Below are 18,877 nucleotides of genomic sequence, written 5' to 3'. Positions count from 1 at the left end.
GGTACTGGTACAAAAATAGACACAGATCAATAGAACAAAATAGAAAGCTCAGAAATAAACCCACAGTTATGCGGTCAAATAATCTTCAACAAGAGGGGCAAGAATATGTAAAAAAATATGGTCTCTTCAACAAATGGTGTTGCAAAAACTGGAGAGTTACATGCTAAAGAATGAAACCAGATTGCTTTCTTATACCATACACAAAAATAAACCCAAAATGGATTAAAGACCTCAGTGTGAGACCCGAAACCATAAAAAATCCTAAAAGAGAACACAAGTAATAATTTCTCAGACACTGGCCATAGCAACATTTTTCTAGCTATGCCTCCTGAGACAAGGGAAACAAAAGCAATAATAAACTATTGGGACTACATCAAAATAAAAAGCTTCTGCACAGCAAAGGAAACAACCAACAAAGCTAAAAGAAAACGTACTGAATGGGAGAAGATATTTGCAAATGACATACCTGATAAAGGGTTCATAGTTGAAATAAAGAATTTACACAACTCAACACCAAAAAAACCCAAGTGATCCAATTTAAAAATGGGCAGAAGACATGAACACACGTTTCTCCCAAGAAGACACACAGATAGCCAACAGACACATGAAAAGATGCTCAACACCACTCATCATCAGGTAAATGCAAATCAAAACCACAATGAGAGAAAAAAAAATCCACAATGAGATAACACCTCACGCCTGTCAGAATGGCTAAAATCGAAAACACAAGAAAAAAAAGGTGTTGGTCAGGATGTGGAGAAAAAGGAACACTTATGCACTGTTGGTGGGAATGCAAACTGGTGCATCTGCTGTGGAAAAGAGTATGGAGGTTCCTCCAAAAGTTAAAGATAGAATTACCACACGATCCAGTAATTCCACTACTCAGTATTTGCCCAAAGAGATATTCTAATATTTCTAATAATAATTCTAATAATTCTAATATTCTAATTCAAAGAGATACATGCACCCCAATGTTTTTTGCAGCATTATTTATAATGGCCAAATTATGGAATCAACCCAAGTGTCCATCAATAGATGAATGGATAAAGAAGAGGCTTTTATATATAATGTATATATACACACACATATATCCATACATACATAAACACACACACATATATATGCATCTATATTGTTTTATATGTTTATATAAAACATATTCCATTCCCATGTATATGCGTATGCGTAATGGAATACTACTCAGCCATCAAAAAGAATGAAGTTATATATATGCAGTATTCCATTCCAATATATATAAAAGAGCACTACTCAACCATCAAAAAGAATGAAATCTCGCCATTTGCAACAACATGGATGCATCTAGTGAGTATAATGCTAAGTGAAATAAGTCAAAGACAGAAAAATATCGTATGATTTCATTCATATGTGGAATTTAAGAAACAAATGAAGGAGGAAAGAGACAAAAAACAGGCTTTTTTCTTTCAAAAAGATTTTCTTTACTTATTTGTCAGAAAGAGAGAGAGAGAGAGCACAAGCAGGGGGAGCAGAAGGCAGAGCAGGCAGAGGGAGAAGCAGGCTACCCACCGAACAAGGAGCCTGATGTGGGACTCGATCCCAGGACCCTGGGATTATGACCTGAGCTGAAGGCAGACACTTAGCTGACTGAGCCACCCAAGAACCCCTAAAAAACAAACTTTTTAACCAATAGTGTGATAGTATGAGAGGGAGACAGAAGATTAAAGGATGTGTTCTTGTTTAAAAAAAAATTATATATGTATGCACGTATTGAGAATTGTCTCACTATTTTTAATGGCTGCATATTATTTCAATATATGAATGTAGCAATATTTATTTACCTAGTCTCAATAGAATACCAAATCACTCATTTACAATTTTTTGTTATTACAAACAAGGCCACAACCAGCCTTCTAGTACTTATATCTTTCTGCAGATACGCAAGTATATTGGTGGGATAAATTCCTAGAAATGGATCTTAAGTTGATGTTTTATGTAAATTCCTAGTGTCCATTCAATTTTGCAACCTGGATATTTCACTATGGATATTATACGCAGTAAACAGTTTCTATGTTGCTATATAGCCTGAAAGATTAAGATTTTTGATGGCTTCTACTTTAGTGGCTTATCAAAAGGATATACTCAACCTTTCCTCTACTGCTAAGCAGTTCAATATTCCTAATTACTCACTTCAATAAATAATGCAACGTCCATCCTCATCCACTCTATTTTGCTTGAGCCTCTGCTCCAGTCTTCCTCTCACGGCACTCCTCTTTCCCATAAAGACATTCCCCTTCTAGACCGTGCCCGGAGTCCCCATAACCCTGGAATTCCTCGCCTAAATAGCATGACATACACAACAACACGGATGGACTTTAAAAACATTATGCATTCAATTGTTTGGGAATTATAAATAATTTCTCAAACTGGGTCTCATCTTCAGATTTAAGCCTTTAATTTAATTCAAATCTGACTCCAAGCTTCTGGGTTTTCCATCATACTTAAGAAGCTTCCCTCCTTCACTTCCACATTCCACCCCAGCACATTACAGAAATATTCTCCTACAACTTTATTTGCTACATTTAGATATTTAGCCCATGGCACACGCTTGTAGGTGTATAAACATAGCAAAAGAGTGCAGACTAAATGGTTAGCACTGGTTATCTAAACTTTAAAACTGAGTTCTTTTTTAATAATACATGACTTACTGAAGAAACAAAGAATACTGTCTAGTTCTAAAAACCAGTAAGTGTAAACATTATGATCTACACTGCCAAGCCAAGAAAAAGAATAAAATAAAACAATTCATTTGGGAGTATTCAAATGTACATGGCAAAAGCCACATGTCAACCCAGATTCTCAATAACCAGTCCATGTAAACCTGAGAATAATTTTTTTCCCTTCAAATGGCTTAACCAAATGGAAGAGGTTCGCCTGTAGCTCCAGTTTAGGCTAGTTAGTAAAAGGGGCCAGACCAGAAAATAATAACCAGCCCAAAGGAAAAAAGCAGCACATGATTAAGCAAGCAGATGGCCACTTGCAATTTAATGAGCAGGTACTTTTTGATTTGGATTGATGGCCCGACTAGGGAGGGTCTTTAACTTAAGCTTTTCCCTTGAGAGCCCTGGATGGCTGGACTCCAGTGATTTTTTTCAAGTTAGAGCCCTTCTCCTCCCAGAAGTGGCTTCTATAATTCATAAAAAGCCAACTCTTTCTATCAAACAAGCACAGACCAGGGGCTCTCTCTTCTTCAAGATGCTAACTCTTTCCTTCCAGCTGCAGGCAGGCATAGCAGAAGAGAAAAAGTACTTTATCTTCCAAAGATCTCATTTAAAAACAAAAGATTGTAAAGAAGGCTAGCTTACTTAAACCATCTTTTATACACACCTTGAGCCAATGTTAGTAAAAAATTTTTTGACAGCCATGTGAAAGTAGAATCAGGCCTCATGACAGGGCTTGTGGATGGAAATGGTGAATTCAGGAAGGAAAACAGGGTACAGATTTAAGAAAGAACCAAAACACACCTCCATGGGCTTCTCAGTTTTGTTCAGGATGAGCACATCCCTCACCATTCATGGTCAGCCCTATAAGGCCCTCCTTGGTGTGAACTTGTCCCATACAATGGAAAATTATCTGTTCATTAAACCTCAAGTGGGCCGTTCCACCATCGTATAAAACAAAGAGATCCCAAACCACAGGTAATTCTGACAAGGCGCAGGTAGAATACACGGATCTTTAAATGTTTTCTTTCTCACATAAACATCTATAAAAGAAAGATGAAGAAACAGATGTGGACAGGGCATTACAGCTCAGCCCAAAGAGTTGCTGCTCAAAAATTATTTAAGGGGCATCTGGGTTGCTCAGTTGGCTAAGCGCCCAACTCTTGATCTCAGCTCAGGTCTTGATCTCAGGGTCAAGAGTTCAGGCCCTGAGCTGGGCTCCACACTGGGTGTGCCGCCCCCTTAAAAATATTTTTTTAGGGGCACCTGGGTGGCTCAGTGGGTTAAGCCTCTGCCTTCAGCTCAGGTCATGATCTCAGGGTCCTGGGATCAAGCCCCACATCAGGCTCTCTGCTGAGTGGGGAGCCTGCTTCCTCCTCTCTCTCTCTCTGCCTGCCTCTCTGCCTACTTGTGATCTCTGTCTGTCAAATAAATAAATAAAAATCTTTTTTAAAAATTTTTTTTAATTTAAAAAAAATTTTTAAATAAAAACTGGTCATTTTTAATGTCTGAGGTTACTGCCATTATCTCTTGGGTTTTGGGTTTTGCTTTTCTAGTTAAGATATCCATGTATATACACAGACATACACATAGCTGGTTAACAAGATTAATAGAAATATTTATATTGATACATAATTCTATCAGTCCCCTCATAAGCCAATTTTCCAATTACTATTTCTCCCAGATTCAATATCTGCATTATTAGCATGATGATATCTTGCATTAAATTGAAGATTTACAAATTAAAACTCAAATCTTCTTTTGTTTGTTTGTTTCTCAAATAACTTCACCAACATGTTAAATGGAAAAAGAAATAAGAACTAGGGATTGGGAGGCTCCAAGAATTTTTTGTTCCTAAAGGATTGGATGTGACTGCCAACGATTCCGTGGTTTGAGCTGCTTTCAAAAGGAAGAATGTGATAATAGCTCCTGGGTGGGATAATTGTGGCTGGACTTGATTAAATCTAAGCTTAAAACTTAGAGAGAACAGCTTGGACTGCCCCCCTCCTTTTTTTTTTTTTTTTTTTTAAAGAAACGGCTATGCATTTCATCATACTGTGCGCTAGCCAAATTCAGGGCCTTTTGGGAGTCTGGCACTAGATTGGACACTGACAAAGGGAGCTATAATACCGTGAGTAATAAGAATTACATAACTCCAATCAACACTAATGAATGTGTCTCACTAAAGTCCTGCACGTGTGATTTTGGAAAGGAGTCCTCAATGATTCTAAGGTCCTTTCCTTTCACAAAGGACTATTTCATTAAGCTCCCCGAATTAACCAGTCCAAAAGAGAATGGGTGGCAAACACTGGATACATTCAGCTGACATTTTTATTTGTACTCTAATGTCTTTCTTTTGGCAAATAAGTTGTTTTTATACTCCCTAGAAATTGCATCTAGATTTTGTACCCAATATGTTTTTAGGATCTTTTTTTAACTATTTTATTTATTTTAGAGAGAGCATGAGTAGGGCGGGGGGAGGGTGGAGCAGAAGGAGAGAGAGAATTTTCAAGCAGACTCCCCACTGAACACTGAGCCCGACTTGGGGCTCCGTCCCAAAACCCTGCGATGGTGACCCCAGCGAAAATCAGGAGTCAGATCCTTAACCGACAGAACCACTCAGGTGACCCCTTAAGATTTTAAGTAATCTCCACACCCACCGTGGAGCTCAAACTTACAACCCCAAGATCAAGAGTTACAAGGCTTTATGACCAAGCCAGCTGGGTGCCCCTGCATCCAGTATCCTAAGCTTTGTTCTTGACATCACTTTCTGGTGACTTTAGGACATAAAATTTTGATACCACTGGTGAGGATTCTAGAATACTCAGCGGGAAAAAAAATCAGCTATATGTTGGAGAACTCGTGGAGTACCCATTTTCTAAATTTGAATACAAATAATATTAAATATTGAAAACTGTTCCATGAGTTTCTGGTTCCAGGACAAGATGTGTAAGTGTTCATCTCCCTATTCTTCCTACTAAGTACAGCTAAAATACCTGGATATTACACATAAACATAAAAAGACTGACTATTTCAAGTATGGAAAGAAAAGAACTCTATAACCTTCAAGAATAGAGGAGAAATAAGACATTCTCAGATGAAAGACAAGTAAGAGAATCTGTTGTCAGCAGACCTTCCCTAAAAGAATGGCTAAAAGAAATTCTTGCATCAGAAAGGAAACAACAGAAGGAGGAAATTTGGAACATCAGGAAGAACAAAAAGAGTAAAGATCAAGGTAAATACAACAGACATTCCATCACCACTTGCATTTTCTTAATTGTGTTTGATGGTTGAAGCAATATATATATATATATATATATATATATATATATATATATATAAAATTTGGTGTGGTTCTCAATGTATGTAGAGGAAATGTTTAAGACAATTATATTATAAATGTGGGAGGTAGGGGAACTTAAAAGGAGGTAAGGTTCCTATACTTGATTCAGACTGGTAAATGTCAACACCAGTAGACTGTGATAAGTTATGTATATGTAATATAATGCCTACAGCAATCACTAAGAAAGCGATATGAAGACAAACTGATAAAACAAAATTCTAAAAAATATTTTAGTAACCCACAAAAGGCAAAATGGAGAGATGGAACAAAATGAAAAATAGAATACTTAAGCCCTAATGTCAGTAACTAAATTAAATGGAAGCAGTCTAAGTTCACCAAGCAGATTGGCAGAATAGACAAAAATCATAACCCAACTCTATGCTGTCTACAACGAAATGCCTACAAGAACAGGATGGGGAAGCCATAGAAGAAAGAATTGACAAAGTTGATTATATAAAAATCAAAAAAGCTCTTCTTGGAGAAAAGATTCCCCCCCCCCCAACACACAAATACATGAGAAAAAGACATGCACAAAAACAAGAAAAGGTCAATATCCTATTTTTTAGATGTATATGGTTATTCTTGGTAGGATTGTTTATAACAGCAAAAGATGTAAAACAACCTAAATGTCCATCAGCAGGAGGCTGATTGATTGAATATAATGGTCTAATAAATTTTACAGGCTAGAATGCTATGCGGTTGTAAAAAAAAAAAAAGAGAGAGAGAGAGAGAGAGAGATAGAAAGCTCTTTAATAATATAGGAAGATCTCTAGGTATGTTATTAGTTTTTTAAAAAGCAAAGTGAAGCAATACTTGGATGGCTCAATCAGTTAAGCATCTGCCTTTGGCTCAGGTCATGATCCCAGGGTTCTGGGATTGAGCCCCACATCAGGCTCCCTACTCAGCAAGGAGACTGCTTCTCCTTCTTCCTTCTGCTCTTCCTGCTTGTGTATGCATGCTCTCTCTGACAAGTAAAATCTTTAAAGAAAAAAAAAAGGTGAAAACAGTATATGGTATGCTACCTTTTAAATAAAAGAGGTAAAATATATTTTATATTTTGTTTCCTTATATATATGCACAAAGAAATTCTGTAATAGTATGTAACAAAACATTTATATTGGCTATCCAGAAGGTAGATAGGTAGACAGGTAGGTGAGACTGAGTAGCTAACAAAAATGTTTCATTTTCTAACTACTTTTGGAATCTTTCAAAATGTTATCAAACTTGTATTAAAAACAATTTTTGTTATTTTTTTAAAGACTTTATTTATTTATTTAACAGACAGAGATCACAAGTAGGCAGAGAGGCAGGCAGAGAGAGAGGAGGAAGCAGAGAACCCAATGTGGGGCTCGATCCCAGGACCCTGAGATCATGACCTGAGCCGAAGGGAGAGGCTTTAACCCACTGAGCCACCCAGGTGCCCCAATTTGTTATTTTAAAATTTTAATTCAATTAATTAACATAATGTATTATTGGTTTCAGATGTAGAGGTAAGACAACTTTAAAGCAGTTTTTTTTAAGGGTGGGAAGGGGCAGAGGGAGAGAGAGAATCTTGAACAGGCTCCACACCCAGAGCAGAGCCCATCACAGGGCTCGATCTCATGACCGGAGATCATGACCTGAGCCAGACTCAAGAATTGGACACTTAACCGACTGAGCCACCCAGGAGCCCCTTAAGCATATTTTTTTAAATGTTACTTTATTCATTTTAATCTCTATTAAAAGGCATTCCATGCAAAACTGAGAGCTTTCTCCCTAATGTCAGGAACACAGCAGGGATGTCCACTATCACCACTGTTGTTCAACATAGCCCCCACAATCAGACAACAAAAAGAAATAAAAGGCATCTGAATCACCAAAGAGGAGGTTGAACAGTCACTCTTTCCAAATGACATGATATTCTATGTGGAAAACCCCAAAGACTTCACCCCAAAATTGCTAGAATTCATACAGGAATTCAGCAAAGTAGCAGAATATAAAAATCAATGCACAGAAATCAGTTTGCATTTCTATAGAGGAAAAAGAAGAAAGAGAAATTAAGGAGTAATTCCTATTTACAGTTGCACCCAGAACCATAAGATATCTAGGAATAAAACTAAACAGGTAAAGGGTCTGCACTCAAAACACTGTAGAACACTCACGAAAGAAACTGAGGAAGACACAAAGAAATGGAAAAACATTCCATGCTCATGGACTGGAAGAATAAATATTGTTAAAATGTCTGTGCTACCTAGAGCAGTCTATACATTCAATGAAATCCCTATCAAAATACCATCAACTTTTTTCACAGAGCTGGCCAAATAATCCTAAAATTGGTATGGGGCCAAGAAAGACCCCAAATACCCAAGTCACATTGAAAGAGAAAACCAAAGCTGGAAGCATTGCAATTCTGGACTTCAAGCTCTATTACAAAGCTGTTGTTACCAAGAAAGTTTGCTACTGGCACAAAAACAGACACATAGATCAATGGAACAGAATAGAAAATCCAGAGATGGACCCTCAACTCTATGGTCAACTAATCATTGAAAAAGCAGGAAATAATATCCAATGGAAAAGAGACCATCTCTTCAACAAATGGTGTTGGGAAAATTGGACAGCCACAGGAAGAATGAAACTGGACCATTTCCTTACACCATATACAAAGATAAACCCAAAATGAATGAAAGACCTAAATGGGAGACAGGAATCCATCAAAATCCTAGAGGAGTACACAGGCAGCAACCTCTTTGACCTCAGCCTCAGCAACTTCTTCCTAGAAACATCACCAAAGACAAGGGAAACAAGGGTAAAAATGAGCTATTGGGATTTCATCAAGATAAAAAACTTTTGCACAGCAAAGGAGATAGTCGACAAAACCAGAAGACAACTGACAGAATGGGAGAAGATATTTGCAAATGACATATCAGATAAAAGGTTAGTATCCTAAATCTATAAGGAACTTATCAAACTCAACACCCAAAGAACAAATAATCCAATCAAGAAATGGGCAGAAGACATGAGCACACATTTCTCCAAAGAGGACATCCAAATGGCCAACAGACGCATGAAAAAATGCTCAACATTACTCAGCATCAGGGAAATACAAATCAAAACCACAATGAGGTACCACCTCACACCAGTCAGAAAAGCTAAAACTAACCTGTTTGGAAATGACAGATGTTGGTGAGGATGTGGAGAAAGAGTGGTAGACATTAAGGAGGGTATGTGATTCAACAAACACTGGGTGTTATGTAGGATTGATGAATTGTTGAACTCTACCTCTGAAACTAACACATTATATGTTAATTGCATTTAAATTTTTTAAAAATGAAAAAAAAAGACATCCCTACCAATTTTTTTTTTTTTTTTTTTTTTTTTAGGTGGAGAATATTCTGGTTAACACCTTCTAATCAGAGACTAGAAGTTTTAAGATGCTACAAAGAGCCCCTGGGTCAAAACGATGAAATAGGATTTCCCGTTCAACCGTCAAAAAAAAAAAAAATTTTTTTTTTCATTAAAACTTACTTCGACATAGGAACAATGATCTATAATTTTAGTTAATTTTAAAGGCATGAACAACAGATTCTCATCATAGTCTCAGAGCTAGAAATGCCATGATATTTTAAAGGGACATAAAATCTAAAAAAAGGACAACATTGAAAGCAGGCCACTGGCAGGGCAGAGAAAACGTGTCTTCTGCAGTAGGAAGGGAACTACCAGAAAATACCAAAGAGCTATGGTTTCCTACAGCAGCAACTTAAAGCCTGAGAAATATAGGCCAACAGCTTGTTGTCTGTGTGTGTTGCGTACTGTGTGTGCACTGTATGTTTATTTACCTACTCATTTGTTCATTTATTCATTCATTCATTCCAGGCCAGCAGCTTGCCATTTCATTTTAAACAAAATAGATGTAAAACTAGAAGGGAATTGGGGCTCAGTCGTTAAACCCCTGACTCTTGATCTCAGCTCAAATCTTGATCTCAGGGTCCAGCGTTTGGGCCCCATGTTTAAAACAAAAGTAGAAGGGAAACTTACAGATCTAAAAAAATGAAAATCAATTTTAAAAAGTAGTCCTTTTGGGGCACCTGGGTGGCTCAGTGGGTTAAAGCCTCTGCCTTCAGCTCAGGTCATGATCTCAGGGTCCTGGGATTGAGCCCCACATCGGGCTTTCTGCTCAGCAGGGAGCCTGCTTCCTCCTCTCTCTCTGCCTGCCTCTCTGCCTACTTGTGATCTCTGTCAAATAAATAAATAAAATCTTTTTTTAAAAAAATAGTCCTTTTATAGAACACTAACCTAAATTATAAGTCAGGAAATAACACTTTTACAGTATTGGTAAGCGATCATGAAAAGCAAAGTGATCATTCTTACGACACCAGATATTAAATCCAAATAAATTATAAATATGTACACTTGCGCAGCCTCTAGTCATTTCTAAGCTTTAGTTATTAAATTGTTTACATCTTAACTATGGAAATAGTACATGATTTGCCTAACTTTTAGTACTTTTCCTTGGGAAAAGAAAAAGGAGGAATCTTTATAATGAATAATAGACACTTTAGATAGATATCGGACAATATAAAGTTGGAGTTAAAGTTTTCATTATGGGGGACATAAATTTAAGTCTGCATATATCAGCAGTAAATGCATACAAATATTAAAGAATATTTGCTCTTATCTGCTTATTATTTTCCATAGCCCAAGTTGGGGTTTCAAGTACCTCCTCCATAATCCCAAAGCACTCTGTACATACTGTTCCTCATTCTGCTTTTCTAGAATTCTGTTGATGCCTCTGTATCACCTTCTAGACAGGTTTCCAGAGAGCAGACCCTGTGTCTTTGATTCACTGTACAAGTCACAGAACCTAGTAGACTTCTTGGCTCAGTGGTGCTAAATAAACATTGGTTTTTAAACTAAGTATCAAAAATTTAGGTGTCATAACACAGATTTTATTTATTAATGACATTTTAAATGTACAACTTCTTCATTTAGGCCAAAGTTAGTTTTCGTATATGCCATCGCTTTTAAAAAGTGATGACAGATTTACAAGACTGAGTAAGCATGAGATAAGTTGAATTTTAAGAGATTCACCAGAACACTTCCTAAGGTTGATTTTTTTTTCTTCTTTATATAGCTCAAAAGTAGGTGTATTCAAGTTTTTTATAGCATCTTTGTATTCATGTAACTCTAGGCAAAGTGCTCCAGATTATTTGGTTCCTTAGGCTGTTACAGTATTTTTCTCTATAATTCCAATATTCGATGAATCCCCTAGATGTTGAAAATCCAAATTTTTCTGGGCTCCTAAAAGTGTTAAATGTTAATGGGAATGAGAAATAATACTTCAGCCTCCCCTGGGATCCCACTGCAGCTGCCCTGCTTTATCTGGCCAACAGGTGGCAGCATGCTCCAAAGAACGGTTTCAAGAATCCTGTGACAGTACCCCGCCCCCAACAGTTTCCCCCCCCCACCTCACAACAGAGTTTTTCCCTCTTAAAACTGAGGTACTAAACGGTGAATAAACAAAATCTGTTTACTGAACTGGCTCCAGCCAAGTCGTATTCCCAAAGCTGTAAAGTTAATTGAAGCTTTCATCCATTTTACAACTAGATCCAAGGTCACCGCTATCGCTCATTATCACCTGCTTGTTAATTCACAAGTGTAACAACACACAGTGGAAGATTGCTGTGAAGCCAAAGAGGTAAAGGAACAAAGGGAGCTTGGGAAGGAAAACATTGAAAACTGCTTGAATATTCTGGAATATCTCTAATATGCACATTTGATGAGCTTTTGGTCTCATAAGCAATTAATATGGGATGTATTTTACTGTTTATACTATTAACCCTTTATATACAATTACATTAACAGATACTAACAATAATACAATCAACTACAAAAACCAGTGAGGATTTTAAGGCGGATTAATTTATTCCTCCTTTGTACAAGTAAACACTTCAGTAAAAATAGAGGTATCTATCCCACGGCATAGGTAGGTCTATTTAGACTGACATTCAACATCTTCATGTATTTTATTATACCTGTAGGATGCGACTAGCATGGGATCCTTTCACAGACCAATAAAATTATAGTAAAATGTTGGGTAAGTTATATTTTTTAAATTAACGACTACTTGTTGGAATTGATTTTTGGTTGGTTTGGTTAGATTTGGTCATTAGCAGAATGCATTCACTTATGTGCTTTCTTAATTTTATCTCATTCTGCCATGTTGTCATGCTTAGTTACACAAACGGGTAGGTAATACTATCCTTGATTCTAGAGCTTTAAGAGATCCTGACATGTTCTCTATTTAGAGGGTTTTTACTCAAGTCCCTGGTTTCCATCCAGTTTCCTAGGTGACTGAGCAATCAGTTGCTATTTAAACACAAGACTAAACTGACTAAACTTGTTTAACTGCACACAATTTATTCAAGATTTGTTTAAAATTCTGTAAAGGAGTAGCCACTATGCTTAGAAATGTGTTGAGTGTGGAGGCACCTGGATGGCTCAGTCAGTTAATCATCTGCCTTCAGCTCAGGTCATGATCTCGGCATCCTAGGACTGAGCCCGGAGTCCAGTTACATTGGGCTCCCTGCTTCTGCTTCTCCCTCTCCTCCTGCTCTCTCCCCTGGTCATGCATGCCCTCTTGCTTGCTCTTGCTCTCTCTCTCTCTCTCAAATAAAATCTTAAGAAAAATTAGTATCTTGAGTATGAATCTGATTATGACCTTGAATTTCAAAGGAAATGTGGAGAGTTACAGATCATCTTTTCACTAGGAGAAGCACAGTCACTTCCCATCATTCCATGTCTACTGTAGAGTTCATAGAGTTGCTAAATGCAGGACCAATTGTTAGAGCTCTCTGGCCAATCTATCCCAATTTTATGTAAGTGATCCAGACATCTGTTCAATGTGTGTCAAAGCAACGATAACAATGATGATGACAGTAGTTTAGTCAATTTTCTCTGCTCCACTTTTTTTTTTTTTTAAGATTTTATTTATTTGACAAAGAGAGACACAGCAAGAGAGGGAACACATGCAGGGGAAGTGGGAGAGGGAGAAGCAGGCTTCCCACCAGCAGGGATCCTGATGTGGGGCTCCATCCCAGGACCCTGGGATCATGACCTGAGCTGAAGGCAAATGCTTAATGACTGAGCCACCCAGGCGCCCCACTGCTCCATGTCTCGGCAGAACAAAAAACTAAATGGTAATAAAAACATTTTAAGGATAACTTTTTTAAAAATTACTTTTAATTTAATAATATGTTCAAGTGCTTTGCAGATCCAAGGAATACTATTTTAAGTCAAGAAGAGCAGATTATGGGGCGCCTGGGTGGCTCAGTGGGTTAAAGCCTCTGCCTTCGGCTCAGGTCACGGTCCCAGGGTCCTGGGATCGAGCCCCACATCGGGCTCTCTGCTCAGCAGGGAGCCTGCTTCCTCCTCTCTCTTTCTGCCTGCCTCTCTGCCTACTTGTGATCTCTATCTGTCAAATAAATAAATAAAATCTTTAAAAAAAAAAAAAAAAAAAAGAAGAGCAGATTGTAACAGAGCCCTAAGGGCTAAGCAAAGCTTCATAGGGAAAATAACATACACGGTCCTTGAACAATGCTGAAGATTTCAACCAAAAGCAAAATGTTATTGAAGTCAGGACGAAGGTAAAGAAACTAGACAGTAGCAGGAGAGAAATGGAACATCAGCTTTGGTGACGAAGTACACAGATTGGTAATGATGTGGGAACTAGGGCAGAAGAAAAATTAGTAAATTTCCTTACTACCCACAGCCCATTGACAAGTCCTTGAAACAGGCAGGGTGACCTTCCTCTAGGAACTCAGCTGCCTCAATGTTAATACTTTGCTAGGGGCAAAAGGCAATCTTACCCCAACCCCCAGGATCCTGTATGTCTACTTTAACATATAAAAATTCCTTTGGAAACTTCATCTCTCCCCTTCCCCAGGATCCATGCTGGCAATCATCCCCAAGCACATGACCCACCCGTATACATCTGAAGAGTCTCAGGACTGAGTTTTTACTCAGCAGCAATAAATGACCTTTTCCTAACAATAATTAGCTCCTGGAGGATCCTGGAAACCTTGTTTCCAAAATACCTGGCAGGCTTACTCCATCCCTAACCACCTCCCAACTTGAAAGTGTGTAACAGGTCACTCCTCATAACCCTAGTACTATTCTTTCTTCCCATCAGTCCTGTCCCTGTGCTTTAATAAAACCACCTTTATTTGCACCAAAGACCTCTCAAGAATCCTTGGCTATAGGCTGTGAACCTTAATGTCTTTCTACATCAGTGAATATGGGTCCAAAGGAAGAAGAGGTTAAATGAAATGGTAAGGGTGTGTGCCTTACAGTAGAGGGTATAGCGAGGCAGCAAAGATTTACAAATAGGATGATCCATCAGATTCATGTTAAGATTCTTGCAACAATCTGAAAGATGCATTAGGATAAGAGGCCAGATAGAAATCAAGGATATTAAAAACCTATTAGAAGACAGACCATAAAGGCCTGAATTGAAATAGTGGAAATGTAAAAACAACAAATTTGAGCTATTTTGGATGATAATTCAATAGGACTAGATTTTAAAAATGATTAATTTGCCCTTACACTGGCCCTGGATTTCTGCTTAGTCATGACATTGGGAAGAAAAAAAAAGTTGATAAAGACAATTACTCTATTATAATAATTCCACAACAATTCACTATCAATAGATTTCAAAATAAAGGAAGGTAGTTGAATGGGATTTGGCTGTGTGAATATTGAAACACTGTTGGACTGTTCTCCGTGCTCGGAGAGATGTTTGTACAAACCAGAAATTAAGATCTGGTGCTTGGTAGGTGGAATACTGTGATGTAAGAAGAAACCACTATCTGGTCTTCATTCTTGGTTCCTGGCACAGAGCTCCTAAAACCCTTGGGATTTTCTGAGCTAGGTGCAAGAGAAGAGGCTTTTGTTATTCACAAGAAGCGCCTGTCAAGCACACTGGCTAGCTAATGCGAGGGAGCAGGAGGGCTGGTTGCCAGGGGAACCAACCACATGATGAGAAAAACTGGAATTCTCAGTCCCGCACCCTACTTCTAACCTCCAGGAAGAGGAGAGAGAAATAGAGATTGAGTGAATCATCAGTGGCCAATGACTTCGTCAATTGTTACTACGAAATGGGACCTCCACGGGAACCCTACACCAATGAAGAGAGCTTGCAGGCTGGGGACACAACCCCAGTTCTGTGGGGACAGAAGCTCTTGCACTTGGACTCTTCCCGACTTTGCCGTAACTCCTCATCTGGCTGTTCAGTTGGATCCTTTGTAAGAAACCAACAATAGTAAATCAGGTGTTCCCCAATTTCTATGAGCTAGCCTAACAAACACCCAAACCTATGGGGGCTGCGGGAACCTCCAATTTGTGGTCAGGTTAGAGAGAAGTGTGGGCAAGCTGGGTACCCGCTCCTTGTGACTGGTGTCTGAAGTGAGGAGACGGTCATGGGACGGAGCCCCTAACCTGCAGGGCCTGGCGGCCGAGCTGAATGAACAGTGGCACACCCAGGTGTGGGACTAGACAACCACTGAATGTGGAAAACCCACACATTGGGTATCAGAAGGGAGAGGAGGAGACAAGCCATTTTCCTTCAGTAGACAAGTCAGGGATGGAAAAACAAATTTGGGCATCACTTACACACAAATAGAGTGCAATCACTCTCCTAGAGAAGGAATACTTATGAAGAGAAGAGTGTTGAACATGAGCTTGGCAGTGGTATAAAGAACTAGGTATAAAGGGAGTAGGTAATAGGAGGCCTGGGTGGCTCAGCTGGTTAAGCGTTTGCCTTCAGCTCAGGTCATGATGCTGGGGTCCTGGGATCGAGCCCTGCGATGGGCTTCCTGCTCAGTGGGGAGCCTGCTTCTCCCTCTCCCACTGCAGCAGCCTCCCGCCCCCACCCATGAACACATGCCCTATCTCAAATAAATAAAATCTTAAAAAAAAAAGTAGGTAGTAAAGAGGAGCTAACCAGGCCAAGTGTGGATGGGCCAGGGGGAGGGGAGGGATAAGCTGTCAACAGTGACAAATGTTATTGTTCAGAATACATAAGGATTGATAAGAGGCCATTGCAAGGTGCTGGTAATTACAAAGTCACTGCCTCCAAAAGTTCAACTTTAGAGGAATGATATAAAGAAATGTTTGTGTCAGGTGGAGTAAGGATTAAGTATGTATCTTTATCTCCATAGTTCCATAATTTCCAAAAATCATATATTAGTATAAATTACAGCTTTAAAATTTTTCAATACACTCTTTTTCAAAGGGAATGGTAATGCGCAGTACATTTAGAAAGTGCAAAAATATGGTATCTTTGGTTCTTAAAGAGCAAACATTAAGCACTCTCGACTGTCACTGAAAAGAACACTTCCATTTCCCCAACAGTGATGTCCAACATGTATTTTTGTTTAGTGATTTTTATACTGTCCTTAAAGCATAAGCACCAAAGCAGAGAGCAATAAAACTCCATGCCCCTGTGAAATAAATCCAGAACATGCAAATCAAAGGATAAAAACAGATACTCAAGAGAGTCAAAGAAAACAGTATTTTATCCTTTATCTGGTTTTCATAGAATTAGATAGCATTCTTGAATCAATCTTAAACCTAGTAGTCCTTAATTCATTTACTAAAAAACAAACTAAGGGGCACCTAGCTGGCTCAGCTGGTGGAGCATGTGACTCTTGATCTCGGGGTTGTGAGTTTGAACTCCACTCAAGTAGAGGTTACTTAAAAATAAAATCTTTTAAAAAAATAATAAAATTTTCTGAAAACCTGAAAATAGAGTTTCTGTTCCTACTTGGACCCTAGGAGCAAACAGGACACTGGTTATGGGACATTCAACTCCAGTTCAAACCTCTGTCAAGCAGTTCTCGGTATCCCCTGATAAGACAGCAACAAAACCCTTTTCAAAGGTAAATATGTTGTAAAGGTTAGTATGTAAAGAAGCCATCAATCAAAACATTTTCTCCAGTGTTTGATCATATCTTTCTGGAAGAGAGCAAACTAACATTCAGCTGCCCTAATTTTCCTTTCAAAGGGCAACTTTGAAGGGATTTGTCAAAACACACTATTCAGTTTTTCACCCAACCAATCAGATGGTAAATACAAAGACCCAAAAGCCAAGCAAGCTAGATCTGGTCACACTGGCTTTTCTGTGGTCAAGCGCCTCAATTTCCCATTTAAAGGTAAAAGCAGCTGGACATCTTCGCCACCACCAAGCCACCACCTTACCCCTCCCCTCCCACCCACCCCCGCCAAATGCTTTCACTCAGTATTAATTTAACATCAGGCCTCTGGGCAGCTGAGGATTTCCCTCTCCAACATGACCTCACTGGGCTATGGTGCATAGGTTTTCTGTTCTTGTTTAAGATTTATTGGAGACAGGGGTGCCTGGGTGGCTCAGTTGGTTAAGCATCTGCCTTCAGCTCAGTTCATGATCCCAGGGTCCTGGGATCTAGTCCCCAGCCCTGAATTGGGCTCCCGCTCTAAGGGAGCCTGCTTCTCCCTCTCCTTCCCACTTGTGTGCTCTCTCACATGCACGCTCTCCCTCTCTCTCAAATAAATAAATAAAATCATAAAAAAGGAAAAGAAAAGATTTATTTGAGACAGAGGAGAGAGAGTGAGTGTGTGGCAGAAGAAGAGGGAGAAGCAGATTCTCTGTTGAGCAGGTAGAGAGTCCCCAGGGCTCAGTCCCAGGACCCTGGGATCATGACCTGAGCTGAAGGCAGATGCTTAACCAACTGAGCCACCCAGGCTCCCATTGGGGTGTGTGTGTGTGTGTATATATATATATATATTTTTTTTTTTTTTTTTTTTTTAATGAAATCAATGCTTTTGTAATGTGCGGTGGGTAGGGGAGATTTTACTGTTTCCGTAGCTCATTTAAGTCTCTCCTGACAGGCCCTGGTTGGCATCTTAGGATAGGAATGCAGATGGCCTATAAAGAAGGACAAAAGTAAAAGGGATTTTGGTAGTGTTTGTCTGGGGTGTTTGTCAAAAACATAAATTCTAAGAACCCTCTTTAGGTGTTCTAACTGAAGGTTTAGAAATGTTTAGCCTTAAAAAGACCCTAAATAATTCTTACTATCAGGCAAATCCAAATAGCTATTCAACTGGATCCTTTTAATAACCAACAAAAGAAGTCACCATTTATAAAGGGAAGTGTGATTACCTGAAGCAGTATAATCCCAACCACTAAAACATAACGTAATTTATTTTTTATAATTCTTTTTTTTTTTTTTTGGCAGACAGAGATCACAAGCAGGCAGAGAGGCAGGCGGAGAGAGAGGAGGAAGCAGGCTCCCCGCTGAGCAGAGAGCCTGATGCAGGGCTCATCCCAGGACCCTGGGATCATGACCTGAGCTGAAGGCAGAGGCTTCAACCCACTGAGCCACCCAGGTGCCCCACATAATGTAATTTTTAAAAGCAAAACAAATCCAGAAAAGGTAAGCAAATTAGGTTGTACCTTCTGAAAAATAATAATTTAAATATAATTTAATATAATTCAAATATAATTTAAAATAACATATATGGCCCTCAGAAGGCCTAAATACTAGGTAGTATATACACTTGTTAGTCACTTACCACCATAATGCCTGTCAAGAGCAAAAATTAGTTTCTCAGGGGCTCAGTTGGTTGGGAGACCTGCCTTCTCAGGTCATGATCCTAGGGTCCTGGGATGGAGCCCCAGGGAGGACCTCCTACTCAGCGGGGAGTCAGCTTCTCTTTCTCTCCCTATGCTCCCCCACCTCCGACCCCCCCCCCCCCCCCCCCCCCCATGTGTGTGTGTGTGTGTGTGTGTGTGTACACACATGCTCTAATAAATCTTTTTTTTTAA

Source organism: Lontra canadensis, unplaced genomic scaffold, assembly GCF_010015895.1.
Source record: "Lontra canadensis isolate GAN:19392208 unplaced genomic scaffold, GSC_riverotter_1.0 scaffold17, whole genome shotgun sequence".
NCBI lineage: Eukaryota > Metazoa > Chordata > Mammalia > Carnivora > Mustelidae > Lontra > Lontra canadensis.
This window is presented reverse-complemented; position numbering follows the sequence as displayed.